At 47.8% G+C, this 16158-nt stretch overlaps 11 non-coding genes across 11 annotated transcripts; all 11 read right to left on the bottom strand.

Annotated features, from left to right (window-relative positions):
* Positions 1–43: 43 nt before the first annotated feature.
* On the bottom strand, positions 44–234 carry LOC142729847 (U2 spliceosomal RNA). The gene has a single exon (XR_012878539.1). It is a non-coding gene; the product is annotated as a U2 spliceosomal RNA (small nuclear RNA).
* Positions 235–1530: 1296 nt separating this feature from the next.
* LOC142729849 (U2 spliceosomal RNA) lies at positions 1531–1721 on the bottom strand. The gene has a single exon (XR_012878541.1). It is a non-coding gene; the product is annotated as a U2 spliceosomal RNA (small nuclear RNA).
* Positions 1722–3025: 1304 nt separating this feature from the next.
* On the bottom strand, positions 3026–3216 carry LOC142729850 (U2 spliceosomal RNA). The gene has a single exon (XR_012878542.1). It is a non-coding gene; the product is annotated as a U2 spliceosomal RNA (small nuclear RNA).
* Positions 3217–4512: 1296 nt separating this feature from the next.
* On the bottom strand, positions 4513–4703 carry LOC142729851 (U2 spliceosomal RNA). The gene has a single exon (XR_012878543.1). It is a non-coding gene; the product is annotated as a U2 spliceosomal RNA (small nuclear RNA).
* Positions 4704–5998: 1295 nt separating this feature from the next.
* Positions 5999–6189, bottom strand: LOC142729853 (U2 spliceosomal RNA). The gene has a single exon (XR_012878544.1). It is a non-coding gene; the product is annotated as a U2 spliceosomal RNA (small nuclear RNA).
* Positions 6190–7481: 1292 nt separating this feature from the next.
* On the bottom strand, positions 7482–7672 carry LOC142729854 (U2 spliceosomal RNA). Its single transcript, XR_012878545.1, has one exon. It is a non-coding gene; the product is annotated as a U2 spliceosomal RNA (small nuclear RNA).
* Positions 7673–8953: 1281 nt separating this feature from the next.
* LOC142729987 (U2 spliceosomal RNA) lies at positions 8954–9143 on the bottom strand. Its single transcript, XR_012878664.1, has one exon. It is a non-coding gene; the product is annotated as a U2 spliceosomal RNA (small nuclear RNA).
* A 1292-nt stretch (positions 9144–10435) lies between these two features.
* On the bottom strand, positions 10436–10626 carry LOC142729855 (U2 spliceosomal RNA). Its single transcript, XR_012878546.1, has one exon. It is a non-coding gene; the product is annotated as a U2 spliceosomal RNA (small nuclear RNA).
* A 1284-nt stretch (positions 10627–11910) lies between these two features.
* Positions 11911–12101, bottom strand: LOC142729856 (U2 spliceosomal RNA). Its single transcript, XR_012878547.1, has one exon. It is a non-coding gene; the product is annotated as a U2 spliceosomal RNA (small nuclear RNA).
* A 1280-nt stretch (positions 12102–13381) lies between these two features.
* LOC142729857 (U2 spliceosomal RNA) lies at positions 13382–13572 on the bottom strand. Its single transcript, XR_012878548.1, has one exon. It is a non-coding gene; the product is annotated as a U2 spliceosomal RNA (small nuclear RNA).
* A 1292-nt stretch (positions 13573–14864) lies between these two features.
* On the bottom strand, positions 14865–15055 carry LOC142729858 (U2 spliceosomal RNA). Its single transcript, XR_012878549.1, has one exon. It is a non-coding gene; the product is annotated as a U2 spliceosomal RNA (small nuclear RNA).
* Between the last annotated feature and the right edge of the window lie 1103 nt (positions 15056–16158).

Below are 16158 nucleotides of genomic sequence, written 5' to 3' on the forward strand. Positions count from 1 at the left end.
ACAAAAAACACTTTTGGAATCTGCTTTTAGTCAACACATAAGGAAAGGGTGCACCGGTCCTGGAAATACTGCAATACCAGGTCAATGCGTGGAGTGGACAGAGCAAGCTCTATTTCCATCTCCCTGTTCTAAAAATCCATTTAATATATGGTCCCCAGATAGGGGACGTATCAGATATTAAACTGATAAGAACAGATACTACACTTGATCTTAGCCAAAAGGCCGAGAAGCGATAACCCGAACGGGCCGCGCGTTGCCCGAGCCTGCCCGATACTGCTGTTCAGCCCTTGCAGCGATTCAGCCTACTTCTAGGCAATTCCATGGGGCCCTGCAGGCTCACACACTCACAGCTACACGGGAGGTGAATAAAGGCCGGAGAGGAAGCCAGACAGGATTTGCTTCTTTTGCTTGCACCACAATGCAGTGCTGAAAGAGGAGGAATCTACATAAAAACGCCTTCCTGGCAACGCCCAAATGCCCTGCTGCCATGCAGATAAACACTGGCAGCGGCAGCAAGTGCATGCCCACAGCCACCCCTTGTTCCTTCACACCTTGTATCAGCTGTAATCCAGTCCAGTCCAGTGCTGCCTGCTGAGCAGCACTGACCAACACTGCCTGGGCCCAGGCTTTTATCTCTGAGGCCCCATTATGATGTCAGAAAGCTGGCTCTGGAATCCTGAGGGCTCCACTATGACACGTGCAAAGTTCCGTCTGAACTTTATATAAGACGGTGAGGCTCAGTCAGTCACTCAGTGTTGCCTGAGAGGGCAACACTGCAACAGCCGGCCGCCAGGCTGTCTTTTTTTTGCACAGCTAGTTGCCTCCAGGAGGCCACAAGAGGGAGACAAGGGACTGCAAAATGGAAAATAGGCATCCACCAACTTTACAGACAACTTCTCCTTGCTCCTACAACCTCCATCCTTGCACAGTTTGTTATTCTTCTAGGTAACATAGTAACAAATCCAAATTGCTGCTCTCTTTGTAGGCAAGCAAGGCTTTGTTGCAACTGCAATTCTTACTTCTTCTTGAAATGTAGGGACGACAGTACATTCCATCACATCCATCTAGTGTACACAGGTAGGTCCATTGTGGCGGGCAGGCGAGCGGGCGGGCTGCTTTATTGGCTGTTTGCTGTTCCCCTACTCCACTCCACTATTTGACTGTTGTGCTGCATCAATCAATCAATCAATCAATCAATCAATCAATCAATCAATCAATCAATCAATCAATCAGTGGCTGGCTCAGGTGCAGCTCTTTAACTTACCTAAAAGGGAGGGCGGAGAGAAGACAAGGAAGGTGAATGAGGTGTTCCAATGTGAAATGCCGGAAACACAGAAACACAGACGACACACAACAAGAGGTGGCAATCTATTCATTAATTGCATTTAATCAATGAGCTCATTATCACTCATGCATTGTCCAACAGGTGTTGAAATAATGGGATTAAAAGGGGAGATCCCTTCAGAAAGACAGAAACAATAGCAAAGACAAAAAACACTTTTGGAATCTGCTTTTAGTCAACACATAAGGAAAGGGTGCACCGGTCCTGGAAATACTGCAATACCAGGTCAATGCGTGGAGTGGACAGAGCAAGCTCTATTTCCATCTCCCTGTTCTAAAAATCCATTTAATATATGGTCCCCAGATAGGGGACGTATCAGATATTAAACTGATAAGAACAGATACTACACTTGATCTTAGCCAAAAGGCCGAGAAGCGATAACCCGAACGGGCCGCGCGTTGCCCGAGCCTGCCCGATACTGCTGTTCAGCCCTTGCAGCGATTCAGCCTACTTCTAGGCAATTCCATGGGGCCCTGCAGGCTCACACACTCACAGCTACACGGGAGGTGAATAAAGGCCGGAGAGGAAGCCAGACAGGATTTGCTTCTTTTGCTTGCACCACAATGCAGTGCTGAAAGAGGAGGAATCTACATAAAAACGCCTTCCTGGCAACGCCCAAATGCCCTGCTGCCATGCAGATAAACACTGGCAGCGGCAGCAAGTGCATGCCCACAGCCACCCCTTGTTCCTTCACACCTTGTATCAGCTGTAATCCAGTCCAGTCCAGTGCTGCCTGCTGAGCAGCACTGACCAACACTGCCTGGGCCCAGGCTTTTATCTCTGAGGCCCCATTATGATGTCAGAAAGCTGGCTCTGGAATCCTGAGGGCTCCACTATGACACGTGCAAAGTTCCGTCTGAACTTTATATAAGACGGTGAGGCTCAGTCAGTCACTCAGTGTTGCCTGAGAGGGCAACACTGCAACAGCCGGCCGCCAGGCTGTCTTTTTTTTGCACAGCTAGTTGCCTCCAGGAGGCCACAAGAGGGAGACAAGGGACTGCAAAATGGAAAATAGGCATCCACCAACTTTACAGACAACTTCTCCTTGCTCCTACAACCTCCATCCTTGCACAGTTTGTTATTCTTCTAGGTAACATAGTAACAAATCCAAATTGCTGCTCTCTTTGTAGGCAAGCAAGGCTTTGTTGCAACTGCAATTCTTACTTCTTCTTGAAATGTAGGGACGACAGTACATTCCATCACATCCATCTAGTGTACACAGGTAGGTCCATTGTGGCGGGCAGGCGAGCGGGCGGGCTGCTTTATTGGCTGTTTGCTGTTCCCCTACTCCACTCCACTATTTGACTGTTGTGCTGCATCAATCAATCAATCAATCAATCAATCAATCAATCAATCAATCAATCAATCAATCAATCAATCAATCAGTGGCTGGCTCAGGTGCAGCTCTTTAACTTACCTAAAAGGGAGGGCGGAGAGAAGACAAGGAAGGTGAATGAGGTGTTCCAATGTGAAATGCCGGAAACACAGAAACACAGACGACACACAACAAGAGGTGGCAATCTATTCATTAATTGCATTTAATCAATGAGCTCATTATCACTCATGCATTGTCCAACAGGTGTTGAAATAATGGGATTAAAAGGGGAGATCCCTTCAGAAAGACAGAAACAATAGCAAAGACAAAAAACACTTTTGGAATCTGCTTTTAGTCAACACATAAGGAAAGGGTGCACCGGTCCTGGAAATACTGCAATACCAGGTCAATGCGTGGAGTGGACAGAGCAAGCTCTATTTCCATCTCCCTGTTCTAAAAATCCATTTAATATATGGTCCCCAGATAGGGGACGTATCAGATATTAAACTGATAAGAACAGATACTACACTTGATCTTAGCCAAAAGGCCGAGAAGCGATAACCCGAACGGGCCGCGCGTTGCCCGAGCCTGCCCGATACTGCTGTTCAGCCCTTGCAGCGATTCAGCCTACTTCTAGGCAATTCCATGGGGCCCTGCAGGCTCACACACTCACAGCTACACGGGAGGTGAATAAAGGCCGGAGAGGAAGCCAGACAGGATTTGCTTCTTTTGCTTGCACCACAATGCAGTGCTGAAAGAGGAGGAATCTACATAAAAACGCCTTCCTGGCAACGCCCAAATGCCCTGCTGCCATGCAGATAAACACTGGCAGCGGCAGCAAGTGCATGCCCACAGCCACCCCTTGTTCCTTCACACCTTGTATCAGCTGTAATCCAGTCCAGTCCAGTGCTGCCTGCTGAGCAGCACTGACCAACACTGCCTGGGCCCAGGCTTTTATCTCTGAGGCCCCATTATGATGTCAGAAAGCTGGCTCTGGAATCCTGAGGGCTCCACTATGACACGTGCAAAGTTCCGTCTGAACTTTATATAAGACGGTGAGGCTCAGTCAGTCACTCAGTGTTGCCTGAGAGGGCAACACTGCAACAGCCGGCCGCCAGGCTGTCTTTTTTTTGCACAGCTAGTTGCCTCCAGGAGGCCACAAGAGGGAGACAAGGGACTGCAAAATGGAAAATAGGCATCCACCAACTTTACAGACAACTTCTCCTTGCTCCTACAACCTCCATCCTTGCACAGTTTGTTATTCTTCTAGGTAACATAGTAACAAATCCAAATTGCTGCTCTCTTTGTAGGCAAGCAAGGCTTTGTTGCAACTGCAATTCTTACTTCTTCTTGAAATGTAGGGACGACAGTACATTCCATCACATCCATCTAGTGTACACAGGTAGGTCCATTGTGGCGGGCAGGCGAGCGGGCGGGCTGCTTTATTGGCTGTTTGCTGTTCCCCTACTCCACTCCACTATTTGACTGTTGTGCTGCATCAATCAATCAATCAATCAATCAATCAATCAATCAATCAATCAATCAATCAATCAATCAGTGGCTGGCTCAGGTGCAGCTCTTTAACTTACCTAAAAGGGAGGGCGGAGAGAAGACAAGGAAGGTGAATGAGGTGTTCCAATGTGAAATGCCGGAAACACAGAAACACAGACGACACACAACAAGAGGTGGCAATCTATTCATTAATTGCATTTAATCAATGAGCTCATTATCACTCATGCATTGTCCAACAGGTGTTGAAATAATGGGATTAAAAGGGGAGATCCCTTCAGAAAGACAGAAACAATAGCAAAGACAAAAAACACTTTTGGAATCTGCTTTTAGTCAACACATAAGGAAAGGGTGCACCGGTCCTGGAAATACTGCAATACCAGGTCAATGCGTGGAGTGGACAGAGCAAGCTCTATTTCCATCTCCCTGTTCTAAAAATCCATTTAATATATGGTCCCCAGATAGGGGACGTATCAGATATTAAACTGATAAGAACAGATACTACACTTGATCTTAGCCAAAAGGCCGAGAAGCGATAACCCGAACGGGCCGCGCGTTGCCCGAGCCTGCCCGATACTGCTGTTCAGCCCTTGCAGCGATTCAGCCTACTTCTAGGCAATTCCATGGGGCCCTGCAGGCTCACACACTCACAGCTACACGGGAGGTGAATAAAGGCCGGAGAGGAAGCCAGACAGGATTTGCTTCTTTTGCTTGCACCACAATGCAGTGCTGAAAGAGGAGGAATCTACATAAAAACGCCTTCCTGGCAACGCCCAAATGCCCTGCTGCCATGCAGATAAACACTGGCAGCGGCAGCAAGTGCATGCCCACAGCCACCCCTTGTTCCTTCACACCTTGTATCAGCTGTAATCCAGTCCAGTCCAGTGCTGCCTGCTGAGCAGCACTGACCAACACTGCCTGGGCCCAGGCTTTTATCTCTGAGGCCCCATTATGATGTCAGAAAGCTGGCTCTGGAATCCTGAGGGCTCCACTATGACACGTGCAAAGTTCCGTCTGAACTTTATATAAGACGGTGAGGCTCAGTCAGTCACTCAGTGTTGCCTGAGAGGGCAACACTGCAACAGCCGGCCGCCAGGCTGTCTTTATTTGCACAGCTAGTTGCCTCCAGGAGGCCACAAGAGGGAGACAAGGGACTGCAAAATGGAAAATAGGCATCCACCAACTTTACAGACAACTTCTCCTTGCTCCTACAACCTCCATCCTTGCACAGTTTGTTATTCTTCTAGGTAACATAGTAACAAATCCAAATTGCTGCTCTCTTTGTAGGCAAGCAAGGCTTTGTTGCAACTGCAATTCTTACTTCTTCTTGAAATGTAGGGACGACAGTACATTCCATCACATCCATCTAGTGTACACAGGTAGGTCCATTGTGGCGGGCAGGCGAGCGGGCGGGCTGCTTTATTGGCTGTTTGCTGTTCCCCTACTCCACTCCACTATTTGACTGTTGTGCTGCATCAATCAATCAATCAATCAATCAATCAATCAATCAATCAATCAATCAATCAATCAATCAGTGGCTGGCTCAGGTGCAGCTCTTTAACTTACCTAAAAGGGAGGGCGGAGAGAAGACAAGGAAGGTGAATGAGGTGTTCCAATGTGAAATGCCGGAAACACAGAAACACAGACGACACACAACAAGAGGTGGCAATCTATTCATTAATTGCATTTAATCAATGAGCTCATTATCACTCATGCATTGTCCAACAGGTGTTGAAATAATGGGATTAAAAGGGGAGATCCCTTCAGAAAGACAGAAACAATAGCAAAGACAAAAAACACTTTTGGAATCTGCTTTTAGTCAACACATAAGGAAAGGGTGCACCGGTCCTGGAAATACTGCAATACCAGGTCAATGCGTGGAGTGGACAGAGCAAGCTCTATTTCCATCTCCCTGTTCTAAAAATCCATTTAATATATGGTCCCCAGATAGGGGACGTATCAGATATTAAACTGATAAGAACAGATACTACACTTGATCTTAGCCAAAAGGCCGAGAAGCGATAACCCGAACGGGCCGCGCGTTGCCCGAGCCTGCCCGATACTGCTGTTCAGCCCTTGCAGCGATTCAGCCTACTTCTAGGCAATTCCATGGGGCCCTGCAGGCTCACACACTCACAGCTACACGGGAGGTGAATAAAGGCCGGAGAGGAAGCCAGACAGGATTTGCTTCTTTTGCTTGCACCACAATGCAGTGCTGAAAGAGGAGGAATCTACATAAAAACGCCTTCCTGGCAACGCCCAAATGCCCTGCTGCCATGCAGATAAACACTGGCAGCGGCAGCAAGTGCATGCCCACAGCCACCCCTTGTTCCTTCACACCTTGTATCAGCTGTAATCCAGTCCAGTCCAGTGCTGCCTGCTGAGCAGCACTGACCAACACTGCCTGGGCCCAGGCTTTTATCTCTGAGGCCCCATTATGATGTCAGAAAGCTGGCTCTGGAATCCTGAGGGCTCCACTATGACACGTGCAAAGTTCCGTCTGAACTTTATATAAGACGGTGAGGCTCAGTCAGTCACTCAGTGTTGCCTGAGAGGGCAACACTGCAACAGCCGGCCGCCAGGCTGTCTTTTTTTTGCACAGCTAGTTGCCTCCAGGAGGCCACAAGAGGGAGACAAGGGACTGCAAAATGGAAAATAGGCATCCACCAACTTTACAGACAACTTCTCCTTGCTCCTACAACCTCCATCCTTGCACAGTTTGTTATTCTTCTAGGTAACATAGTAACAAATCCAAATTGCTGCTCTCTTTGTAGGCAAGCAAGGCTTTGTTGCAACTGCAATTCTTACTTCTTCTTGAAATGTAGGGACGACAGTACATTCCATCACATCCATCTAGTGTACACAGGTAGGTCCATTGTGGCGGGCAGGCGAGCGGGCGGGCTGCTTTATTGGCTGTTTGCTGTTCCCCTACTCCACTCCACTATTTGACTGTTGTGCTGCATCAATCAATCAATCAATCAATCAATCAATCAATCAATCAATCAATCAATCAATCAGTGGCTGGCTCAGGTGCAGCTCTTTAACTTACCTAAAAGGGAGGGCGGAGAGAAGACAAGGAAGGTGAATGAGGTGTTCCAATGTGAAATGCCGGAAACACAGAAACACAGACGACACACAACAAGAGGTGGCAATCTATTCATTAATTGCATTTAATCAATGAGCTCATTATCACTCATGCATTGTCCAACAGGTGTTGAAATAATGGGATTAAAAGGGGAGATCCCTTCAGAAAGACAGAAACAATAGCAAAGACAAAAAACACTTTTGGAATCTGCTTTTAGTCAACACATAAGGAAAGGGTGCACCGGTCCTGGAAATACTGCAATACCAGGTCAATGCGTGGAGTGGACAGAGCAAGCTCTATTTCCATCTCCCTGTTCTAAAAATCCATTTAATATATGGTCCCCAGATAGGGGACGTATCAGATATTAAACTGATAAGAACAGATACTACACTTGATCTTAGCCAAAAGGCCGAGAAGCGATAACCCGAACGGGCCGCGCGTTGCCCGAGCCTGCCCGATACTGCTGTTCAGCCCTTGCAGCGATTCAGCCTACTTCTAGGCAATTCCATGGGGCCCTGCAGGCTCACACACTCACAGCTACACGGGAGGTGAATAAAGGCCGGAGAGGAAGCCAGACAGGATTTGCTTCTTTTGCTTGCACCACAATGCAGTGCTGAAAGAGGAGGAATCTACATAAAAACGCCTTCCTGGCAACGCCCAAATGCCCTGCTGCCATGCAGATAAACACTGGCAGCGGCAGCAAGTGCATGCCCACAGCCACCCCTTGTTCCTTCACACCTTGTATCAGCTGTAATCCAGTCCAGTCCAGTGCTGCCTGCTGAGCAGCACTGACCAACACTGCCTGGGCCCAGGCTTTTATCTCTGAGGCCCCATTATGATGTCAGAAAGCTGGCTCTGGAATCCTGAGGGCTCCACTATGACACGTGCAAAGTTCCGTCTGAACTTTATATAAGACGGTGAGGCTCAGTCAGTCACTCAGTGTTGCCTGAGAGGGCAACACTGCAACAGCCGGCCGCCAGGCTGTCTTTTTTTTGCACAGCTAGTTGCCTCCAGGAGGCCACAAGAGGGAGACAAGGGACTGCAAAATGGAAAATAGGCATCCACCAACTTTACAGACAACTTCTCCTTGCTCCTACAACCTCCATCCTTGCACAGTTTGTTATTCTTCTAGGTAACATAGTAACAAATCCAAATTGCTGCTCTCTTTGTAGGCAAGCAAGGCTTTGTTGCAACTGCAATTCTTACTTCTTCTTGAAATGTAGGGACGACAGTACATTCCATCACATCCATCTAGTGTACACAGGTAGGTCCATTGTGGCGGGCAGGCGAGCGGGCGGGCTGCTTTATTGGCTGTTTGCTGTTCCCCTACTCCACTCCACTATTTGACTGTTGTGCTGCATCAATCAATCAATCAATCAATCAATCAATCAATCAATCAATCAATCAATCAATCAATCAGTGGCTGGCTCAGGTGCAGCTCTTTAACTTACCTAAAAGGGAGGGCGGAGAGAAGACAAGGAAGGTGAATGAGGTGTTCCAATGTGAAATGCCGGAAACACAGAAACACAGACGACACACAACAAGAGGTGGCAATCTATTCATTAATTGCATTTAATCAATGAGCTCATTATCACTCATGCATTGTCCAACAGGTGTTGAAATAATGGGATTAAAAGGGGAGATCCCTTCAGAAAGACAGAAACAATAGCAAAGACAAAAAACACTTTTGGAATCTGCTTTTAGTCAACACATAAGGAAAGGAATACTGCAATACCAGGTCAATGCGTGGAGTGGACAGAGCAAGCTCTATTTCCATCTCCCTGTTCTAAAAATCCATTTAATATATGGTCCCCAGATAGGGGACGTATCAGATATTAAACTGATAAGAACAGATACTACACTTGATCTTAGCCAAAAGGCCGAGAAGCGATAACCCGAACGGGCCGCGCGTTGCCCGAGCCTGCCCGATACTGCTGTTCAGCCCTTGCAGCGATTCAGCCTACTTCTAGGCAATTCCATGGGGCCCTGCAGGCTCACACACTCACAGCTACACGGGAGGTGAATAAAGGCCGGAGAGGAAGCCAGACAGGATTTGCTTCTTTTGCTTGCACCACAATGCAGTGCTGAAAGAGGAGGAATCTACATAAAAACGCCTTCCTGGCAACGCCCAAATGCCCTGCTGCCATGCAGATAAACACTGGCAGCGGCAGCAAGTGCATGCCCACAGCCACCCCTTGTTCCTTCACACCTTGTATCAGCTGTAATCCAGTCCAGTCCAGTGCTGCCTGCTGAGCAGCACTGACCAACACTGCCTGGGCCCAGGCTTTTATCTCTGAGGCCCCATTATGATGTCAGAAAGCTGGCTCTGGAATCCTGAGGGCTCCACTATGACACGTGCAAAGTTCCGTCTGAACTTTATATAAGACGGTGAGGCTCAGTCAGTCACTCAGTGTTGCCTGAGAGGGCAACACTGCAACAGCCGGCCGCCAGGCTGTCTTTTTTTTGCACAGCTAGTTGCCTCCAGGAGGCCACAAGAGGGAGACAAGGGACTGCAAAATGGAAAATAGGCATCCACCAACTTTACAGACAACTTCTCCTTGCTCCTACAACCTCCATCCTTGCACAGTTTGTTATTCTTCTAGGTAACATAGTAACAAATCCAAATTGCTGCTCTCTTTGTAGGCAAGCAAGGCTTTGTTGCAACTGCAATTCTTACTTCTTCTTGAAATGTAGGGACAACAGTACATTCCATCACATCCATCTAGTGTACACAGGTAGGTCCATTGTGGCGGGCAGGCGAGCGGGCGGGCTGCTTTATTGGCTGTTTGCTGTTCCCCTACTCCACTCCACTATTTGACTGTTGTGCTGCATCAATCAATCAATCAATCAATCAATCAATCAATCAATCAATCAATCAATCAATCAGTGGCTGGCTCAGGTGCAGCTCTTTAACTTACCTAAAAGGGAGGGCGGAGAGAAGACAAGGAAGGTGAATGAGGTGTTCCAATGTGAAATGCCGGAAACACAGAAACACAGACGACACACAACAAGAGGTGGCAATCTATTCATTAATTGCATTTAATCAATGAGCTCATTATAACTCATGCATTGTCCAACAGGTGTTGAAATAATGGGATTAAAAGGGGAGATCCCTTCAGAAAGACAGAAACAATAGCAAAGACAAAAAACACTTTTGGAATCTGCTTTTAGTCAACACATAAGGAAAGGGTGCACCGGTCCTGGAAATACTGCAATACCAGGTCAATGCGTGGAGTGGACAGAGCAAGCTCTATTTCCATCTCCCTGTTCTAAAAATCCATTTAATATATGGTCCCCAGATAGGGGACGTATCAGATATTAAACTGATAAGAACAGATACTACACTTGATCTTAGCCAAAAGGCCGAGAAGCGATAACCCGAACGGGCCGCGCGTTGCCCGAGCCTGCCCGATACTGCTGTTCAGCCCTTGCAGCGATTCAGCCTACTTCTAGGCAATTCCATGGGGCCCTGCAGGCTCACACACTCACAGCTACACGGGAGGTGAATAAAGGCCGGAGAGGAAGCCAGACAGGATTTGCTTCTTTTGCTTGCACCACAATGCAGTGCTGAAAGAGGAGGAATCTACATAAAAACGCCTTCCTGGCAACGCCCAAATGCCCTGCTGCCATGCAGATAAACACTGGCAGCGGCAGCAAGTGCATGCCCACAGCCACCCCTTGTTCCTTCACACCTTGTATCAGCTGTAATCCAGTCCAGTCCAGTGCTGCCTGCTGAGCAGCACTGACCAACACTGCCTGGGCCCAGGCTTTTATCTCTGAGGCCCCATTATGATGTCAGAAAGCTGGCTCTGGAATCCTGAGGGCTCCACTATGACACGTGCAAAGTTCCGTCTGAACTTTATATAAGACGGTGAGGCTCAGTCAGTCACTCAGTGTTGCCTGAGAGGGCAACACTGCAACAGCCGGCCGCCAGGCTGTCTTTTTTTTGCACAGCTAGTTGCCTCCAGGAGGCCATAAGAGGGAGACAAGGGACTGCAAAATGGAAAATAGGCATCCACCAACTTTACAGACAACTTCTCCTTGCTCCTACAACCTCCATCCTTGCACAGTTTGTTATTCTTCTAGGTAACATAGTAACAAATCCAAATTGCTGCTCTCTTTGTAGGCAAGCAAGGCTTTGTTGCAACTGCAATTCTTACTTCTTCTTGAAATGTAGGGACGACAGTACATTCCATCACATCCATCTAGTGTACACAGGTAGGTCCATTGTGGCGGGCAGGCGAGCGGGCGGGCTGCTTTATTGGCTGTTTGCTGTTCCCCTACTCCACTCCACTATTTGACTGTTGTGCTGCATCAATCAATCAATCAATCAATCAATCAATCAATCAATCAATCAATCAGTGGCTGGCTCAGGTGCAGCTCTTTAACTTACCTAAAAGGGAGGGCGGAGAGAAGACAAGGAAGGTGAATGAGGTGTTCCAATGTGAAATGCCGGAAACACAGAAACACAGACGACACACAACAAGAGGTGGCAATCTATTCATTAATTGCATTTAATCAATGAGCTCATTATCACTCATGCATTGTCCAACAGGTGTTGAAATAATGGGATTAAAAGGGGAGATCCCTTCAGAAAGACAGAAACAATAGCAAAGACAAAAAACACTTTTGGAATCTGCTTTTAGTCAACACATAAGGAAAGGGTGCACCGGTCCTGGAAATACTGCAATACCAGGTCAATGCGTGGAGTGGACAGAGCAAGCTCTATTTCCATCTCCCTGTTCTAAAAATCCATTTAATATATGGTCCCCAGATAGGGGACGTATCAGATATTAAACTGATAAGAACAGATACTACACTTGATCTTAGCCAAAAGGCCGAGAAGCGATAACCCGAACGGGCCGCGCGTTGCCCGAGCCTGCCCGATACTGCTGTTCAGCCCTTGCAGCGATTCAGCCTACTTCTAGGCAATTCCATGGGGCCCTGCAGGCTCACACACTCACAGCTACACGGGAGGTGAATAAAGGCCGGAGAGGAAGCCAGACAGGATTTGCTTCTTTTGCTTGCACCACAATGCAGTGCTGAAAGAGGAGGAATCTACATAAAAACGCCTTCCTGGCAACGCCCAAATGCCCTGCTGCCATGCAGATAAACACTGGCAGCGGCAGCAAGTGCATGCCCACAGCCACCCCTTGTTCCTTCACACCTTGTATCAGCTGTAATCCAGTCCAGTCCAGTGCTGCCTGCTGAGCAGCACTGACCAACACTGCCTGGGCCCAGGCTTTTATCTCTGAGGCCCCATTATGATGTCAGAAAGCTGGCTCTGGAATCCTGAGGGCTCCACTATGACACGTGCAAAGTTCCGTCTGAACTTTATATAAGACGGTGAGGCTCAGTCAGTCACTCAGTGTTGCCTGAGAGGGCAACACTGCAACAGCCGGCCGCCAGGCTGTCTTTTTTTTGCACAGCTAGTTGCCTCCAGGAGGCCACAAGAGGGAGACAAGGGACTGCAAAATGGAAAATAGGCATCCACCAACTTTACAGACAACTTCTCCTTGCTCCTACAACCTCCATCCTTGCACAGTTTGTTATTCTTCTAGGTAACATAGTAACAAATCCAAATTGCTGCTCTCTTTGTAGGCAAGCAAGGCTTTGTTGCAACTGCAATTCTTACTTCTTCTTGAAATGTAGGGACGACAGTACATTCCATCACATCCATCTAGTGTACACAGGTAGGTCCATTGTGGCGGGCAGGCGAGCGGGCGGGCTGCTTTATTGGCTGTTTGCTGTTCCCCTACTCCACTCCACTATTTGACTGTTGTGCTGCATCAATCAATCAATCAATCAATCAATCAATCAATCAATCAATCAGTGGCTGGCTCAGGTGCAGCTCTTTAACTTACCTAAAAGGGAGGGCGGAGAGAAGACAAGGAAGGTGAATGAGGTGTTCCAATGTGAAATGCCGGAAACACAGAAACACAGACGACACACAACAAGAGGTGGCAATCTATTCATTAATTGCATTTAATCAATGAGCTCATTATCACTCATGCATTGTCCAACAGGTGTTGAAATAATGGGATTAAAAGGGGAGATCCCTTCAGAAAGACAGAAACAATAGCAAAGACAAAAAACACTTTTGGAATCTGCTTTTAGTCAACACATAAGGAAAGGGTGCACCGGTCCTGGAAATACTGCAATACCAGGTCAATGCGTGGAGTGGACAGAGCAAGCTCTATTTCCATCTCCCTGTTCTAAAAATCCATTTAATATATGGTCCCCAGATAGGGGACGTATCAGATATTAAACTGATAAGAACAGATACTACACTTGATCTTAGCCAAAAGGCCGAGAAGCGATAACCCGAACGGGCCGCGCGTTGCCCGAGCCTGCCCGATACTGCTGTTCAGCCCTTGCAGCGATTCAGCCTACTTCTAGGCAATTCCATGGGGCCCTGCAGGCTCACACACTCACAGCTACACGGGAGGTGAATAAAGGCCGGAGAGGAAGCCAGACAGGATTTGCTTCTTTTGCTTGCACCACAATGCAGTGCTGAAAGAGGAGGAATCTACATAAAAACGCCTTCCTGGCAACGCCCAAATGCCCTGCTGCCATGCAGATAAACACTGGCAGCGGCAGCAAGTGCATGCCCACAGCCACCCCTTGTTCCTTCACACCTTGTATCAGCTGTAATCCAGTCCAGTCCAGTGCTGCCTGCTGAGCAGCACTGACCAACACTGCCTGGGCCCAGGCTTTTATCTCTGAGGCCCCATTATGATGTCAGAAAGCTGGCTCTGGAATCCTGAGGGCTCCACTATGACACGTGCAAAGTTCCGTCTGAACTTTATATAAGACGGTGAGGCTCAGTCAGTCACTCAGTGTTGCCTGAGAGGGCAACACTGCAACAGCCGGCCGCCAGGCTGTCTTTTTTTTGCACAGCTAGTTGCCTCCAGGAGGCCACAAGAGGGAGACAAGGGACTGCAAAATGGAAAATAGGCATCCACCAACTTTACAGACAACTTCTCCTTGCTCCTACAACCTCCATCCTTGCACAGTTTGTTATTCTTCTAGGTAACATAGTAACAAATCCAAATTGCTGCTCTCTTTGTAGGCAAGCAAGGCTTTGTTGCAACTGCAATTCTTACTTCTTCTTGAAATGTAGGGACGACAGTACATTCCATCACATCCATCTAGTGTACACAGGTAGGTCCATTGTGGCGGGCAGGCGAGCGGGCGGGCTGCTTTATTGGCTGTTTGCTGTTCCCCTACTCCACTCCACTATTTGACTGTTGTGCTGCATCAATCAATCAATCAATCAATCAATCAATCAATCAATCAATCAATCAATCAATCAGTGGCTGGCTCAGGTGCAGCTCTTTAACTTACCTAAAAGGGAGGGCGGAGAGAAGACAAGGAAGGTGAATGAGGTGTTCCAATGTGAAATGCCGGAAACACAGAAACACAGACGACACACAACAAGAGGTGGCAATCTATTCATTAATTGCATTTAATCAATGAGCTCATTATCACTCATGCATTGTCCAACAGGTGTTGAAATAATGGGATTAAAAGGGGAGATCCCTTCAGAAAGACAGAAACAATAGCAAAGACAAAAAACACTTTTCGAATCTGCTTTTAGTCAACACATAAGGAAAGGGTGCACCGGTCCTGGAAATACTGCAATACCAGGTCAATGCGTGGAGTGGACAGAGCAAGCTCTATTTCCATCTCCCTGTTCTAAAAATCCATTTAATATATGGTCCCCAGATAGGGGACGTATCAGATATTAAACTGATAAGAACAGATACTACACTTGATCTTAGCCAAAAGGCCGAGAAGCGATAACCCGAACGGGCCGCGCGTTGCCCGAGCCTGCCCGATACTGCTGTTCAGCCCTTGCAGCGATTCAGCCTACTTCTAGGCAATTCCATGGGGCCCTGCAGGCTCACACACTCACAGCTACACGGGAGGTGAATAAAGGCCGGAGAGGAAGCCAGACAGGATTTGCTTCTTTTGCTTGCACCACAATGCAGTGCTGAAAGAGGAGGAATCTACATAAAAACGCCTTCCTGGCAACGCCCAAATGCCCTGCTGCCATGCAGATAAACACTGGCAGCGGCAGCAAGTGCATGCCCACAGCCACCCCTTGTTCCTTCACACCTTGTATCAGCTGTAATCCAGTCCAGTCCAGTGCTGCCTGCTGAGCAGCACTGACCAACACTGCCTGGGCCCAGGCTTTTATCTCTGAGGCCCCATTATGATGTCAGAAAGCTGGCTCTGGAATCCTGAGGGCTCCACTATGACACGTGCAAAGTTCCGTCTGAACTTTATATAAGACGGTGAGGCTCAGTCAGTCACTCAGTGTTGCCTGAGAGGGCAACACTGCAACAGCCGGCCGCGAGGCTGTCTTTTTTTTGCACAGCTAGTTGCCTCCAGGAGGCCACAAGAGGGAGACAAGGGACTGCAAAATGGAAAATAGGCATCCACCAACTTTACAGACAACTTCTCCTTGCTCCTACAACCTCCATCCTTGCACAGTTTGTTATTCTTCTAGGTAACATAGTAACAAATCCAAATTGCTGCTCTCTTTGTAGGCAAGCAAGGCTTTGTTGCAACTGCAATTCTTACTTCTTCTTGAAATGTAGGGACGACAGTACATTCCATCACATCCATCTAGTGTACACAGGTAGGTCCATTGTGGCGGGCAGGCGAGCGGGCGGGCTGCTTTATTGGCTGTTTGCTGTTCCCCTACTCCACTCCACTATTTGACTGTTGTGCTGCATCAATCAATCAATCAATCAATCAATCAATCAATCAATCAATCAATCAATCAATCAATCAATCAGTGGCTGGCTCAGGTGCAGCTCTTTAACTTACCTAAAAGGGAGGGCGGAGAGAAGACAAGGAAGGTGAATGAGGTGTTCCAATGTGAAATGCCGGAAACAC

Source organism: Rhinoderma darwinii, unplaced genomic scaffold (genome assembly GCF_050947455.1).
Source record: "Rhinoderma darwinii isolate aRhiDar2 unplaced genomic scaffold, aRhiDar2.hap1 Scaffold_737, whole genome shotgun sequence".
NCBI classification, from domain to species: domain Eukaryota; kingdom Metazoa; phylum Chordata; class Amphibia; order Anura; family Rhinodermatidae; genus Rhinoderma; species Rhinoderma darwinii.